This window comes from Pan troglodytes, chromosome 1, assembly GCF_028858775.2.
Source record: "Pan troglodytes isolate AG18354 chromosome 1, NHGRI_mPanTro3-v2.0_pri, whole genome shotgun sequence".
In the NCBI taxonomy this organism is placed as follows: domain Eukaryota; kingdom Metazoa; phylum Chordata; class Mammalia; order Primates; family Hominidae; genus Pan; species Pan troglodytes.
This window is the reverse complement of record NC_072398.2, coordinates 81,820,117-81,835,296: the sequence shown is the minus strand read 5'-3', so window position 1 is coordinate 81,835,296 and position 15,180 is coordinate 81,820,117. Positions and strand designations below refer to the sequence as shown.

Sequence of the window (15,180 nt, the reverse complement as noted above, 5' to 3'; positions counted from 1 at the left end):
CCAGTTACTAACTGAAAATACGATTTTCCCCAACTAGGTTTTCTTATTCCTTATAATAGTTGAAGAGTAATAAGGTTGAGATTTTCTTTTTGTGTGTTTCTTTGCTCACATTAAGAAGGTTACTCTATGCAGAACTTTTTGACTACTTTTATTAGTTACGTACCCATCCTTTCCCTTAATTATTAAAGCTCTAATCTCTAGCATGTAATATTTTGCTTTTAATCTGTTGCTTCTCACCCTGTTGCTTTAGGTAAAGTTTAAGGGGTTTTATTTTAATAGGCCTGAGTAGAGAATGAAACTATGAAGAATCTGACTATAAAACTAGTAACAGAAATTCACTTGGTTATTTCAGATAATTCCTTTATCTAATATCTTCCTTTCCTCTTCTTTCCTTCTAGGTCTTTTGAGTATTGCCTGGAATTTACTATTTCTGACAAATTTCTATAGAACATGTGGGTCTATGAGGAAGGTTTCATTTTAAATAGGTAGTTACCTATTTCTGTTATTTTATTGTCCTTGTTTTTAGATGAAATTTGCTATGTATTGGGTCTATATTTTGCCCTAGTAAATATAGACCAAAATTACTCTGAATTTTAACACAGTTAAAATTCAGTCTTTGCTGATTAGTAGACTTACTTCTTTGTAGACTCACTGTGTTTCCGAAAGGGTTGGGAGTTAAAATAGTTTGGTTGTCATTTGTTCATATATTCAGTTTTCTGGACAAACCATGAATTATAGTAAAGTTACGCTTTCTTATAAATCCAGTTCTTGTGAAAATGCTTGTTGCCTTTCATTAATGACAGCATTTCCATCTAAAAATATTGACAATCCTCTCATTTTCCTTTACAGCTCCTTCTTGTTTTCCACCTTTTTTGTTGTCTTTTAGAAAGATACTCTTCTGAAACATACTACTTTTAGTCCTGAGATTTGCAGTGAATGAATTGCAACTGATGAACTCTGGGGCTGCTAATCTTACTTAGTCAAATAAATGTATTTTTTTTTTTTTTTTTGAGACAGGCTCTCACTCCAGGCTGGAGTGCACGATCACAGCTCACTGCACCTTTGAGCTCCCAGGCTCAAGCAGTCCTTCCACCTCAGCCTTCCCCCAGTAGCTGAGACTACAGGCTTGCACCATCATGCCTGGATTTGGTTTTTGTTTTCTTTGTAGTGATGGAGTCCCAGTATGTTGCCCAGAGTGATCTTGAACTCCTGGGTCAAGTGATCCCCCCACCTTGCCCTCCCAAAGTGTTGAGATTACAGGTGTGAGCCACTGTGCCCGGCTGTAATAATTATTGATAATAGAACTATGATGAGAACAATAGTGTTTTCTTACAGAAGACTTTTTTTTTTGGCTTATTTAAAAACTGTATTAAAACTTTAAATGTACATCATTCTTCAGTATGACTACAGAAGGCTGCAATGGCCCTGATATCTCTACTTGTTCTTTCTGAAATTGAAGATGGGGCCAAATACTGTGTCTAATTCAACAGTTCAGATTTTTCATTCCCACTTTTTAAAGTGTTAGTGTTCGCTTGAGCACACAGGCAAGATTATGGGATCTTAACATTTGAATCACCTGGCAGAACTCTGAAGGTTTAGGGCAAGGAAAAAAAAGACATCCCGAAATTCTATGCTTACTATCACCCTGTCTTAGTAATGGTAAATTTTAAATTCTACCACCCCCTGCCCAAAAAGATGGGGTAAGAATAATGATTGGTTAAGTGATACATGGAAGACTGCTACATCCTAAGAAAGACTGATGGATGGTTCTGTGAAACACTGCTTATGTCTTAGCTATTTTCCATTTTGAGGTTTCTGTATAAGAATATCTTGTGCCCTGGAAATATTCAAGAAAAAGTACTTTAGATGAGTCTTATTTAATAACTTAAGATTTTATAACAGAGATGGTGGTTTGTGCCACATTATATCCAGCAGTTAGCGATCTAAGAACAAAATATTTAGCTTATACTAGAAGACAACAGTAGTCCCCCTTTATCTGCTGTTTCTTTTTCTGTGGTTTCAGCTTCCCACAGTCAACTGCTGTCCAAAAATATTAAACGGAAAATCCAAGACATAATTTATAAGTTTTAAGTTGCATGCTGTTCTGAGTAGCGAGATGAAATCTCACGGCATCCCACTCTGTTCTGCCGAGGACGTGAATCTTTCCTTTGTTCAGTATATCCCATGCTGTATACACTACCTGCCTGTCAGTCATTCAGTAGCTGCCTAGGTTATCAGATTGGCTGATCATTGTATTGCAGTGCTATGTTCAGGTAACACTTATTTTACTTATAGTGGTCCCAAGGTGCAAGAGTAGTGATGCTGACATATTATTATAACTTCTATTTTATTATTCTTATTGTTAATCTTACTATGCCTAATTTATAAATTAAACTTAATCATAGGTATATATATATAGGAAAAACATAGTGTTATGTAGGGTTCAGTACTAGCCCCAGTTTCAGTTGGGGGTCTTGGAATGTGCCCCCCACAGATAAGAGGGGACTATATTCTTATAGAAGAAGAGTTTGATTTTTTAGGACGTTATTTCCTGTTCAAACCATTGACCCACTCTTTAAGTTATTCTGAAGCTTTCATATAAGTAAAAGCAATTAAATTTTGCCACCACCACCATTCTCAACCATTCTGAATTATAAAGTGTTAAAATTAAGAACAGGAAGAATGGAAGTAGTCAATAAAAAATGAAGTATTTTCAGTTCCATATTGTCATCAAATAAGGGTGGGAAAGGCAAAGGAGAAAATCAATAAGTATGGAGAAGAAAGAAATGAGTAGATAGAACAAAAAAGATGAGAAAGGAAGCCATATTGAAGTCAGGAGAGAGTGCAGAGCAAGAAAGGATGGGCAGAAAAAAAAAGAAAACAAGAAAGGAGTTTAATGAGTGAGTAGAATGTGCTCTTGTTGCATTCTACTGCCAGTCTAAGCCATGGAATAGTTCACTATTCTGGGAAGTATTCTTAAGATCATCAGTGACCTTCAGGTCATGAAATCTAATAAGCATTCTTTCAGACCTGTTCTTATTTGACCTCTCAGTGGTGTTTGACACTCTCAACCACCAACTCTTTGTGAAACCTTTTTCTCCCTGAAAGCTGTGAGGTCGTGCTTTCTCGGTTCTCTTCTCATGTCTCTGGTAACTCCTGCTTTGTCTACTTTGGGTTTTTTGTTTTGTTGTGTTGTGTTTTTTGTTTTTTAAGAGTTGGGATCTTGCTCTGCTGCCTAGGCTGGAGTGCAGTGGCGCAATCATAGCTCACTGCAACCTCACACTCCTGGGCTTAAGTGATCTACCTGCCTTGGCCTCCTAAGTAACTGTGTTCATTTGACACAGTTTAGGAACTAAAGGTCAGGTAAAACCAGCCAATTCCTGAGCTGGAATTGAATCTGTTCAGAATGTCTGGGAACTAACTCCATTTTTACGTGTCAACCATACCTGGCTAATTAAAAAAAAAAAAAAAAAAAAATTGCCTAGGCCAGTCTTGAACTCCTGACCTCAAACGATCCTACCTCAGCCTTCCAAAGCCTCGGATTACAGGCATGAGCCACCTCACCCTGGCCACCGTTGTTGTCCAAAGATGTCAGATTTTGTGAAAGCTCAGTCCTAGGCTTCCATTTCTTTTCATTCTACGACCCAGCAATTCTATCTATCCCAATGGCCTCAGTTACTACTCGCTGATGCCGCATGCCATCCTCTAGTGTCCCACATGTCAGTGAATAGCATCACCTTTTTTATTCCAGTTTTCCAAGTTAAAGACTTAGGAGTAATTCCTAATACCCCTCTCCCTCACTTCCCAAATTCTTACTGTACTAAGGCCTGTCTATTTGACATCCTTTAATAATTTTCAAATCCATATTCTCTGCTGTCTTAGTCTGAGTAGGATTATCTCCCCCTTGCAGCACAATAGTAGCCCTCCATATCCTTGTTAAATTTGTTCTGTACACTGAAGCTAGGGTACTGTATTCTATGAAAACACAAATCCAGTCATGTCATTCTCCTCCGTAGCATTATTTCCTGCTACTCTTAGGATAAAGACTAACATTCCCCAGGCCTACTTCTCCACCTTCCCTCTTATTTTTCAAACCCTCTGCACTTGAGCCACTGAGACTTTTGTTCAGATTCTCACAGGTACCATGCTCTGACCTTTTACTTCTCTGCTTAGTCAATTTCCATTTCATTCTTCACGTCTCAACACAAAGACTGTTTCTATAGAAAAAGTGATTATTGATATATGGTCTTGTAAGATTCTGTTCTTTTGCTTATAGCATTTATCATAATTTGTTATTATGTATCTCTTGAGACTGAAAACTCCCAAGAGGGATGGGACCTTGTCTGCTTTACTCACTGCTGTATCTCCAGCACCTGGCACATGGTAGGGATTTCATAGATAATGGTTAAATGACTTGAGTTTGTCCTTTCTCTAGATCTAGGGTATTTGTCACTTGTCCACAAATTTTGCTTCAGGAAATTTTAGGGCTCAGCATAATCTGATTAGGCTTCAACGATGAAGATAATGTTACGTTTATCATTCGACACAGTTTAGGAACTAAAGGTCAGGTAAAATCAGCTAATTCCTGAGCTGTGGAATTGAATCTGTTCAGATTGTCTGGGAACTTTATTTTTACCTGTCCTGACAAGTCTTCTAAAAAAAGATACGTTGACTTAGCTCACTTTTCAGCAAGCGTTTCAGTGCTTACAATACGCCAGACATTTTGCAAACTTTAATTGGCTATCCCCTTCATTTGTTTTTCTATTTTAATAGAATTTAATAAAATTCTATTAAATTTAATAAAATTCTATTTTAATAGAATTTATTTTAAATTTGGTTTTCAAGACCTATTTCACATGGGTACATATTTGTGTCTTTGAGTATGATTCTTTAAGTAAAACACTTTGCAAATAAAATGATCATCTGAAAGATATTTTTTCATTTGATTGTAATTAGTTAGGTAAATTAAGGGGAATACATAATTACACAGCTTAAAGATATTCAAATGCTATTGGAACAGGATTGGTGTCTCCATGTTCTTCCATTTCCTTCTATTCCCCCCTGATTATAATGGTACACAGTGCTTACAGCATACGCCTGATAATGTTAAATGAACACACATTATGTGTAGAATATGCAGAATCATGGGTAGTGGTATGTAACAAATGTTGTTAACTGATGAGATATAGCAAACGTGAATAAAAAAGGTTTAATTAACATGGATAAAGAAATTCAGTCTTTTGTTTTATAATGTAATGCAACTGACCTCTGCCCTGTGATGCAGACAAGAGCTGTTACAAGTTATCAAAAGTAAGTTTATGAAAAAGATCATTTTTCTTATTGATGTTGTGTCCCCCAGTGACAGAACATGTAACAGAGTTAAGAGAATAATGTGTGACCTACCCTTGCAATCCAGATAAATATAGAAATTCTTGATAATTTAGTTATATGAGCTTGAGTAATATTTTAAAGGTGAGAAGAGTTATGACTTAGAACAGAGGAAAAATGTGATTCTTGGTAGAGGGAACTGCAGCTTAAATGTTCCAGAGGGGGCCGTGCATGGTGGCTCACACCTGTAATCCCAACTACTTGGGAGGCTGAGGTAGGAGAATTGCTTGAACCCTGGAGGCGGAGATTGCAGTGAGCTGAGATTGCAGTGAGCTGAGATTGCACCACTGCACTCCAGCCTGGGCCTCAGAGCGAGACTCCATCTCAAAAAAAACCAAATGTTCCAGAGGGAATAAATATTGATGGGACTTGGGTGGGGACAGATGATGGATGGAACTAAGTTCTGGAAGGGTTAGCAAGCAGGTTTACTTGTCTAGATTGAGAAAAAAGTGATTCGTGGAAACTATGTTTGGAAACATAGGATAAGCACTCTGACTTGACAAAATGATTTGTATTTAAAACCATATTGTTGGCAGGGCATAGTGGCTCACTCCTGTAATCTCAGCACTTTGGGAGGCCGAGGTGGGCAGATCACCTGGGGTCGGGAGTTTGAGACCAGCCTGACCAACATGGTGAAACCCCGTTTTTACTAAAAATACAAAAATTAGCCAGGCGCCTGTAATCTCAGCTAGTCTGGAGGTTGAGGCAGGAGAATCGCTCGAACCCAGGAGGTGGAGGTTGCAGTGAGCTGAGATTGTGCACTCCAGCCTTGGCGACAGAGCGAGACTCTGTCTCGGGGAAGAAAAAAAAAAAAAAACTTATTGTAAATGTGTGATATCAGAAATAATAAAGCTTTCCTCTCCAGATCTTATGAAAATAAAAGTGGACACGATATGTAGCAAATATGCTTGGTGTTTGAGCTTGATTTTTTTTTTTAAAAGAGAGATTTTATTGCCATTACTGTTATGTAGGGTTTTTTTTTTTTTCAGACTTTTAGTTTTTATAGCTAGTCTATTCATTTGGAGAATGTGGAAAAATAACTCTGAACACTTCCCACTAGTGAACATGTTAGGCTCTCAATAAAACAATTTCTATAGTCAGTCATCCTGTATCAGTGTCAGCCAGAATTACCTAAAGGTATGAACAGTATTATAACAGTTACCTTTAAAACGATAGGCAACACTGGGCTTTTACATGGCCCTTTGTGTCAAGATGTGTTACAGATCAGTTTTGCTTTCCTTTGTTTTGAAATGATTTTGATTTAGCCTTTTGTGAACCTTTGACTTTTCTTCCCGTTTCACTAAGATAACTTCTTTTGCATGGTCTTTGAATAGTCTCATTTTTAAAAAAGTCCTAAGCATAAAAAGTAAGATTTTCCTTCTTTCCAACCCTTTCCGTGAAATTATAATAATTGTGCTAAAGTATCAGCTTAGATTTCAAGCAGTCCTCATGCCAAAGGCGTTTATTAAGTGTTTATATGTTTGTTACTATGCTGTATTCTATCAATAAAGTAGGAACACACAGGAGTCACATCTATTAAGTGCTTTTAAAGTGCCTGGTAACACTAATGTAAATCATATTTTCAATGTCATTCATATAAATAGTGTCAAGTCCTGCCTGCCCCCTCTCCACCAAAGCTAAGTATCTTAAATGCTAAGTATCTTACAAGATTACATCCCCATAGGAAGAGGGTGGAGTGTTTAGTCTTCATTTGTGACTGGTTTAAATGAACAGATACAGTTCTCCAAAGGTCCATTTATAGACCGGTCTTAACTTAAAATGTACATAATGTATTTGGGTATTGACGAAAGAGTCAAACTCTGTAAAATATTTAAAGCGTCTTATTCTGAGCCAAATATGAGTAACCAAGACCTGTGATACAGCTCTAGGTGTGATAGAGTTAACTGGGTGACAACTGAAAAGTGAAATGAGGGTTGCCTGACATCTGAGAATCATTCTGGAGTGAGACAGTCTGTTAAGGAGTATTTGATCAGGAAGAAGGTAGTGATAAAAGAAAAACCTCAGCTGAATTAAATTTAAAGGAATTTAATTCAGCAACTGACGGTTTGCCAATTGGGCAGGCCTCCCAGCCATAGTAGGCTCAGAGACTCCAGTGCAGCCACATGATGGAAGAAGATTTATGGACAAAAAAAGGAAAGTGATGTATAGAAAATGAGAGTGAGGTACAGAAACAGCTGGATTGGTTACAGCTCAGCATTTGCCTCATTTGAACATGGTTCAAACAGTTGACTACATTTGATTGGCCAAAACTCGGTGATTGGCATAGGTGTAGGCTACGGTCTGGTTACACCTCCACTTGTTATAGTTCACCATGTACAGAAAAACCTTTAGCCAAACTTAAAATACGTAATGAGGCAGCTTTAGGCTAAACTTGATTTAACAATAGAGACTTTTCCTTTTTGTTCCAGACTTGTAAATTCTGCTGTCTGTTGAACTTCTCTCAACGGTGCATCACATTAAACATATCCAAACTCATTCTTCTCCCTTTCAGGCCACACTTTTTCCTCTACTCATATTTTCCTGCTCATCTCCTTCACTCAGTTGCACATGTTACTTAGTACCAAGGCTTCCTTCTTTATATTGTTCATACCTAGTTCTTTTCCATTCTCATGGCTACTACTTTAATTCTAGCTCCTACTCTTGCCTGGGGTTCATGGACTGGCCCCCTCACTATTTTCATACTTACTCCCTCAAATCCATATTCATACTGTTACTTAAGTAAACGAAAGAATTTTTTTTCTTATTTTTTTTTTTTCTGAGACGAGTCTCGCTCTGTCGCCCAGGCTGGAATGCAGTGGCGCGATCCCGGCTCACTGCAAGCTCCACCTCCCCAGGTTCACGCCATTCTCGTGCCTCAGCCTCCCAAATAGCTGGGATTACAGGCGCCCGCCACCACGCCCAGCTAATTTTTTGTATTTTTAGTAGAGATGGGGTTTCACCGTGTTAGCCAGGATGGTCTCGATTTCCTGACCTCGTAATCCGCCCGCCTCGGCCTCCCAAAGTGCTGGGATTACAGGCGTGACCTACCGCGCCTGGCCAAAAATTTTTAAATTTCTATTATATCCCTCTTGCTTAAAACTCCTAAAACCACTCAGCTTTAAGGACTAACTTTAAGAAGTTGAAACTTAAATATGAGGACCTTCATAATGTGGTCCTTGTCTATCTTTCCAGCCTCTTCTCCTGTCACTTTTTTGCCTCTTCTTTTCACTCTGTCTTACTGGTGTTTCCTGAATTTATCATGCCTGTCACACCTCATTTTCTTCCCATGTTCTACTTTTTCTGTACTTTTCCACCCTCATAATACTGCTTTCCCTTGTTTCTACTTCTCAGGGAAGCCTGCTCTAACTTTCCTATAGGGTTTAGATATTGCACCTCTTCTCTGCCCCATTAGCTTCCTAGCAAATGGGGTTAAATGCAGAGCTTGCTCCAGAGGCCTACTGTCCAGGTTAAAACTTTAGCTTCACTCTGCTGATTACGTCTTCTTGGGCAATTTACTAAATATCTCTGTCTCTGTTTTCTCATATGTAAAATGGGAGTTACAAAAGAACTTCATAGGGTTGTTCTTGGAGTAAATTGATGTATGTTAAACACTTAGAATAATTGTGCTTGGCACATGTTAACACTTACTGAACATTAACCTATTACTATCTTGTGTATACGTCATTCATAGGACACATTATTTGATATTGAACTTCTGTTTTACTTGTTTCTTCCTCTAATACATTGTGACCCTTTTTTGAGGGCAGGAACTAAATCTTATCAACTTAAAGTTTATTTAAAAATATTTGAGCATCCATTAAATCATTGATACTTGGCTAAGTCCAAATTACGGCCTGTTTTGTAAGACCCCTTTTTACATTTTTGTAAAATGTAAAAAGCCATTACCAACAAAAAGGAGGAAAAATAAAAGAGGAAGAAGAGTATGGACAGAGAACATGGGCCAACAAAGCCTGAAATATTTACTACCTATAATTTTCTTAACAGAAAACGTTTGCTGATCTCTGAGCTAGATCTCTTGATGTTGATGTTACACATAACATGATTAGAATCCAGTAAATGTTTGCTGGAATGAATGGATGGTTGGGTAGATAGATAAATGACTAGGATAAGAAGATCAGAATTGTGTGTATTGGTGATTATTTCTTAAGACGTGACAGCAATATGAAAGTCAGTGAAGAGTCTGAAATAGTTGCTTTCTCATTTGGTGACATGAGACTAGACTATTTGCACTTTGTGGGTAGGAATGTTTTAGGGTCCTGTGTCTTTCTGTTGTGTTTGAGAAGTTGGACACAAGAATGGTGTTCAAATTCCTGGTATTAACATGTGAAGAAGACAAGAATTTGCTATTTTCTATAGTTTGTACAGATGGAAAGTGTCAAGCGGTCTTCTGTGTTTTCCATTAAGCATTCCTTGCTGTTATTGCTAGGAATATCATAAAGGAGAGGATCCTCACTGTCATTTAATAAATAATAATAACAGCCTAAGTGGTTAATTTTGTTCCTTATCCCTACAGTAAACAAATAATAAATACTTTGAATTTAACTAGCTTAATATTCTGTTGGTGTAGAATTGTGGACATAGATAAGGCTGAGTAAATTCAGGCCAGATTCTTTAATATTTATTTTTGACCGCTCTTAGGGATTTTGACCAAAGCAATTTACCCTCTAACTGTCCTATTTTGTATTTGTGGTATCAGAACAATTTTTCTTCCTTCATTTTTATTTCCTTAATGATTCAACTTTCTGTCTGCTCTAAATAGTATATGTGTTAAAGCTAATGTCCAAATGGTAATAAATTTTTTTTGTTATTAATTGATAATTGTTTGGATGTTGCTATTCTGAAAAGGACCATAGAGAGTATTTACACCAAGTCTTTAGTTTTACAGATAGGTCAGTTATTTAAAAATCACAAAGGTTCTTGATAGTAGAATGACAGCGAAAAGCTGGTGCTCTGATAGACCATGCTGCATCTCCTACTGTCCTGGTTTTTTATATAATAAGAGCTTACCATCTTCAGTTACATTGTTTTGCTGAACTTAAGCTGTGTATTGCACTCTTTCCATTGCTACCTGACAGAATAATAATGATCAAGACTTAAAATCTATTTCTAGTTTATTTTTTAGGTATTCGAAAATATTCTACTGTATTCACTTTGCCTTTCCCATTGTGAATGGTCCAAGAAACTTTAAAAAATACAGATACTGGTATAACTATGATTTGATACATTTTAATATAGGCAGTGTCAACATTTTGTGAATTTTATGTCAATATTAGATTATATTTTTCCTCTTCAAAGGGGCTTTTTAATGAAAATTGGGGAATAACTTGTTTCTAGTCTTGTAAAATCTTCCTTCATGGCACCATGAACTCTCATACATACAGTGGTAGACTTTCTACTTTTATATTATCCTTAGCTGTTTTAGTGTAGAATTCTGTTAGTGCCTTTCACAATAAATGTTTGTTGAATTGAATTGAACCTTGTGAGTAGAACTGTTTTGCTTTGCTGTTTTGTTGCAAGTATAACAGAATAACTTGTCATTATTTGCTATCTATACTCAATTCATTTGTGTTCATAGTATTTTCAACATATTTTTCTTTGTTTACTTAAATGTGGACATTAAATTATATTCTAAATCACTTGGCAGCTGTGATATGCAAGAGAAATAGGCTTATTAAGTTAAAAGATGAAGTTTATGCCTTCGTTCTGCCACTTGTATAGCATTTGTATTAGGACAATCAGCCTGAATCTTCTTTCCTCATCTGTAAAATAATGACTGCTTTATAGAGTTTTGTTAGGATTAAAAGGGAATCACATTTAAGCCTACCTAGCATGGTATCTGGTACATGGAGGGTGTTGAGTAAATGTTTACCCGGTAAAAAATGGCGATATGTACTTTAGATGTATCTTAAGACTATTTTTGGCCGGGTGCGGTGGCTCACGCCTGTAATCCCAGCATTTTGGGAGGCCAAGGCGAGTGGATCAGGAGGTCAGGAGATCGAGACCACGGTGAAACCCAGTCTCTACTGAAAATACAAAAAATTAGCCAGGTGCAGCAGCAGGCGCCTGTAGTCCCAGCTACTTGGGAGGCTGAAGCAGGAGAATGGTGTGAACCCCGGGAGGCAAAGCTTGCGGTGAGCTGAGATCGCGCCACTGCACTCCAGCCTGGGTGACAGACAGAGACTCCGTCTCAAAAAAAAAAAAAAAGTATTTTTAATAAAGGTTTTATAGAATCACAAAACCTTAGATTTTAAAGGGATATCAGAGTTCAAGCCCAGTTTCCCTTTTAAGAATTAAATTTCTTCTCTGCCGTATCCTGGGCCAGTGCTCATTTATCAGTTGCTATTTAATTTCTTTGTGCAAGGCGCTGTGGTAGGTTTTTGGGAAGCTGCAGAGTTGATTTAGGACAGATACTCTTCTCAAGAAGGTTGTTCCGAGTAAGCTTCATGGAAGAAGTGGCAGTTGAGCTAGAACTTGAAGGATAGGGTAGAATCTGAATCTTTATAGGGGTTGCCAACTGCAAGAACACAAGGAACAAAGGAGGGAAGAGTTTGGGCAGTTGCAGAAAATCATTAATAAATGAGTAATTTTATTTGACTGGATTAGGGAAGGTGAAGAAATAATGAAAGGTATGGCTGGAAAAGAAGATTATGGCCAAATAATAGAGATCCTGGATATATTGCAACAATTGGATTTCCTGGTACTCATCAGATGAAGTAAAATGAAAAATTTTTAACTGGGGGTGATATAGTCAGTTTCATTCAGCTTTTTAATATATATGCCAAGTTTTAAATAGTTCTTTATTAATATTAACTTCTTGTAACTTTGATCTCTTTGCTGTAGTTCATTCTCTTTAGCCTTAGAGTCAGTCCCTCTTTCATCCTTCATGTCAAATCAGATACCTGTCAGTTTTGCCCCTAAAACACATGTAAAGTCTATCCTCATTGCTCCTGAGTTACTGTCTCATGTGGCACAGGATCAACCAGTAAGTTTCCATTCCTACTCTCCTGTTTAGAGCATTCATCAAAACCTCTGGTAGCCTTTATTGTCTTAAAAATATAGAGAGCATAGTGAAAACCATGTCACTGCCCTTGATTCTTATCTTCAAAATTATAGCGAAGTTAAGCAGTCTGCTAATTCTTATTTTCCTGTTGTAGCTAAAGCAGGAATCACTGAGGTAATAAGTTATTGTTTATGCATTACCTTATATTGTTGAGCACTAGAGATGTCTGTTAAAATCAGGGCAGAGAAATAGACAAGTAAACCACAGTGACAAGGTGGAGTAAAATAAGTACATACTTATTTTGTGTAGTGCTATGGAAACACAGAAGGGGCAAACAATACTGTTTTAAATCTTGCTTTTGAAGATGGAAATTATTGTCTTAAAGCTTATTCTCAGAGACTTGTGGCAATATAATGGATTAGATAACCTGAAAAATTCTGTGAAATGTCTACAAATGTCCATAACATTTGTTTACATGTTTTCCCTGCAAGCTCAAGGATGTGAAGGATTTCCCCAGGGCAATCGAAGAGAAAAATTAATGGTTTTCAAGCTAATGCAGGCGCTGCCCTAAGTAAGGGCCTTTGTTCAAACCACACTCCAGAGCTTTGTGTTGTACTGGATCTTCTCGAGAAAAGGCTGGATTTTTCAGGGCAGGGAAATGGAGCTGAGGATCCCTGTATAGAGCTGTAACTCTTAAAGACTTTATACTCTTAGTAAAAGGGTAGGCTGGGGGGAACAACCACCCACCAGCAAAGTATACTGATGAAGGCTTGTCTTTCTTAGCCTTAGATCCAAATAGAAGTCTTCCCTGAAAATTTAAACCATAACCCTTTTAAAATACAGGTTTGCTATTTGAATTTGTTCACCTGTGTGGTCTGGGAAACCCAGAGATAAGAAACTAAAATGATCCTGAGCTAGAAGTGCCTCAACTGGAGCAGAGGCAAATATATGGCCTTTCTGAAGGAATGTGCTTTCAACACAAGCTTCTCATATTCCTCCAGATTAAAGTTTTCCAATATTAGCCTGTAACCCAAAATGACAGAACCTAGGAAAAAAGACAACATCAGAAAGTTGCAGCAAAACAACCAACAAAGAAAAAAATAGTCATTGAAATTTAGAAACTTAATGGACAAGTTCAGCAAATAGATATGTTTTGAAGAATGGTTTAGGAAATTAACATATGTAGTACTGCTTTGTTTTCTCTGAGTCTCTTTTCTCTGAGATGAAAAATGCAAAAGAGAAGTTCAAAGTTATGGAAAATAGAATGAGGTTCAAAATGAATCTAATTGGAGTTACACAGAAAGAGTAGGGATAGTTCTCAGCTGCTATCAGTTTAAATACATACTGGCTGAGATTTGATACAAGGCATGAATTCTCAGCTTTAGGAAGCACAATGAAACTCCAAGCGAGATAGGTAAAAATTCTGCACCTAGACACATTATCGTGAAATTGCAGAAAATCAAATATAAAGAGAATATCTTAATAGAGAGTAGAAAAAAATAGATGATTGATCATAAAAGAGCCACATTTAACTACTCAGTAGCGATGATGGAAGCCTAAAGACGATCAAGCTATAAAATACTGAGAAAAGATAACTGCCAACCTTAAATTTTTACCCAGGTGAACTTTAAGAGTAAAGATGAAATGACTTTTTGGACAAATAAAAACTGAGTTGGCTACCATCATACATTCTTTTAAAAGATGTACTTAAGAGAGAAGGAAATTGAACTCAGAAGGAAAGACTGAAATGCAAGAGGGAATAATGAGCAGATATATTGGTAGCCTGTGGGTAAATCTAAGTAAACTACGCTTATTTTATGACCTTGGTACATAGTAAATGCTTGGCTAACAGATATATTATTCACCAGTTTTCCTGAAATAACGTGTTTTCTTATTCCATTGTGACAGACAGTGGAATTGACTTCATATTCAGAAATTAAGAGAAGCTGGAATCTCAACAGGATTCCTAACATGGTTAGTCTTATTTTTCAAAGTTAACAGATTCAGTGTCTTTAGGAGCTGATTTGGAGTGGCTAGGTTTCTTAAAAGTTTATGTTGGCCAGGTGTGTGAGCTCAGGAGTTCGAGTCTAGCCCAGGCAACATAATGAGGCCCCATCTCTACAAAAACAATTAAAAATTAGCCAGGTGCTGTGGCCTGTGCCTGTAGTTCCAGCTACTCAGGAGGCTGAGGCAGGAGTGTTTGTGCCCAGGAGTTTGAGGTTACAGTGAATTGTTATCAGGCCACTGCACTCCAGCCTGGGTGACAGAACGAGACCCTGTCTAAACAACAGCAACAACAAAAAAACAAAGATTTGTGTCTACTTATAGGCTGCTGAGCAAATTTTAATTTAGATATTAACTGACCTTGCCCCCTCCTTACCAAGATCCTAATTTTTTGTGTTTGATTTATAGTTTGGATCTAGAATTTCCGTTCAAAATGTTCTCAGATTTCACAATCATTAAATAGAAGACAGTTCTAAATTTATTATTTGAGAACCTGTGCTAATCTTGGGGGAAACATTATAACAATAAGTAAAATAGAACTCAGTGCTCTTTAAATGGCCAAGAACATCACAAACCGGAAGCTTGGTCACTTGTGGTCCTGACTTGTAAAAAGAAGTATTTGCTAACCATGTTTTTATTTTTATTTTTTTAAACTATTGAATTTCAGGTAGTCTATGAGGGGAGTATACTTGTAGTAGCATTTTGCTAGATGAGCTGCCTTTATTCCAAATCAATAAATGAGTGGTCTGAGCACATATTTCTTTTTT

The 15,180-nt window shown here is 37.2% G+C and overlaps 1 protein-coding gene across 4 annotated transcripts in view; it reads left to right on the top strand.

The window, feature by feature from the left end:
• POU2F1 (POU class 2 homeobox 1) overlaps nt 1-15,180 on the top strand; it is a 206,391-nt gene that overhangs the window by 53,394 nt on the left and 137,817 nt on the right.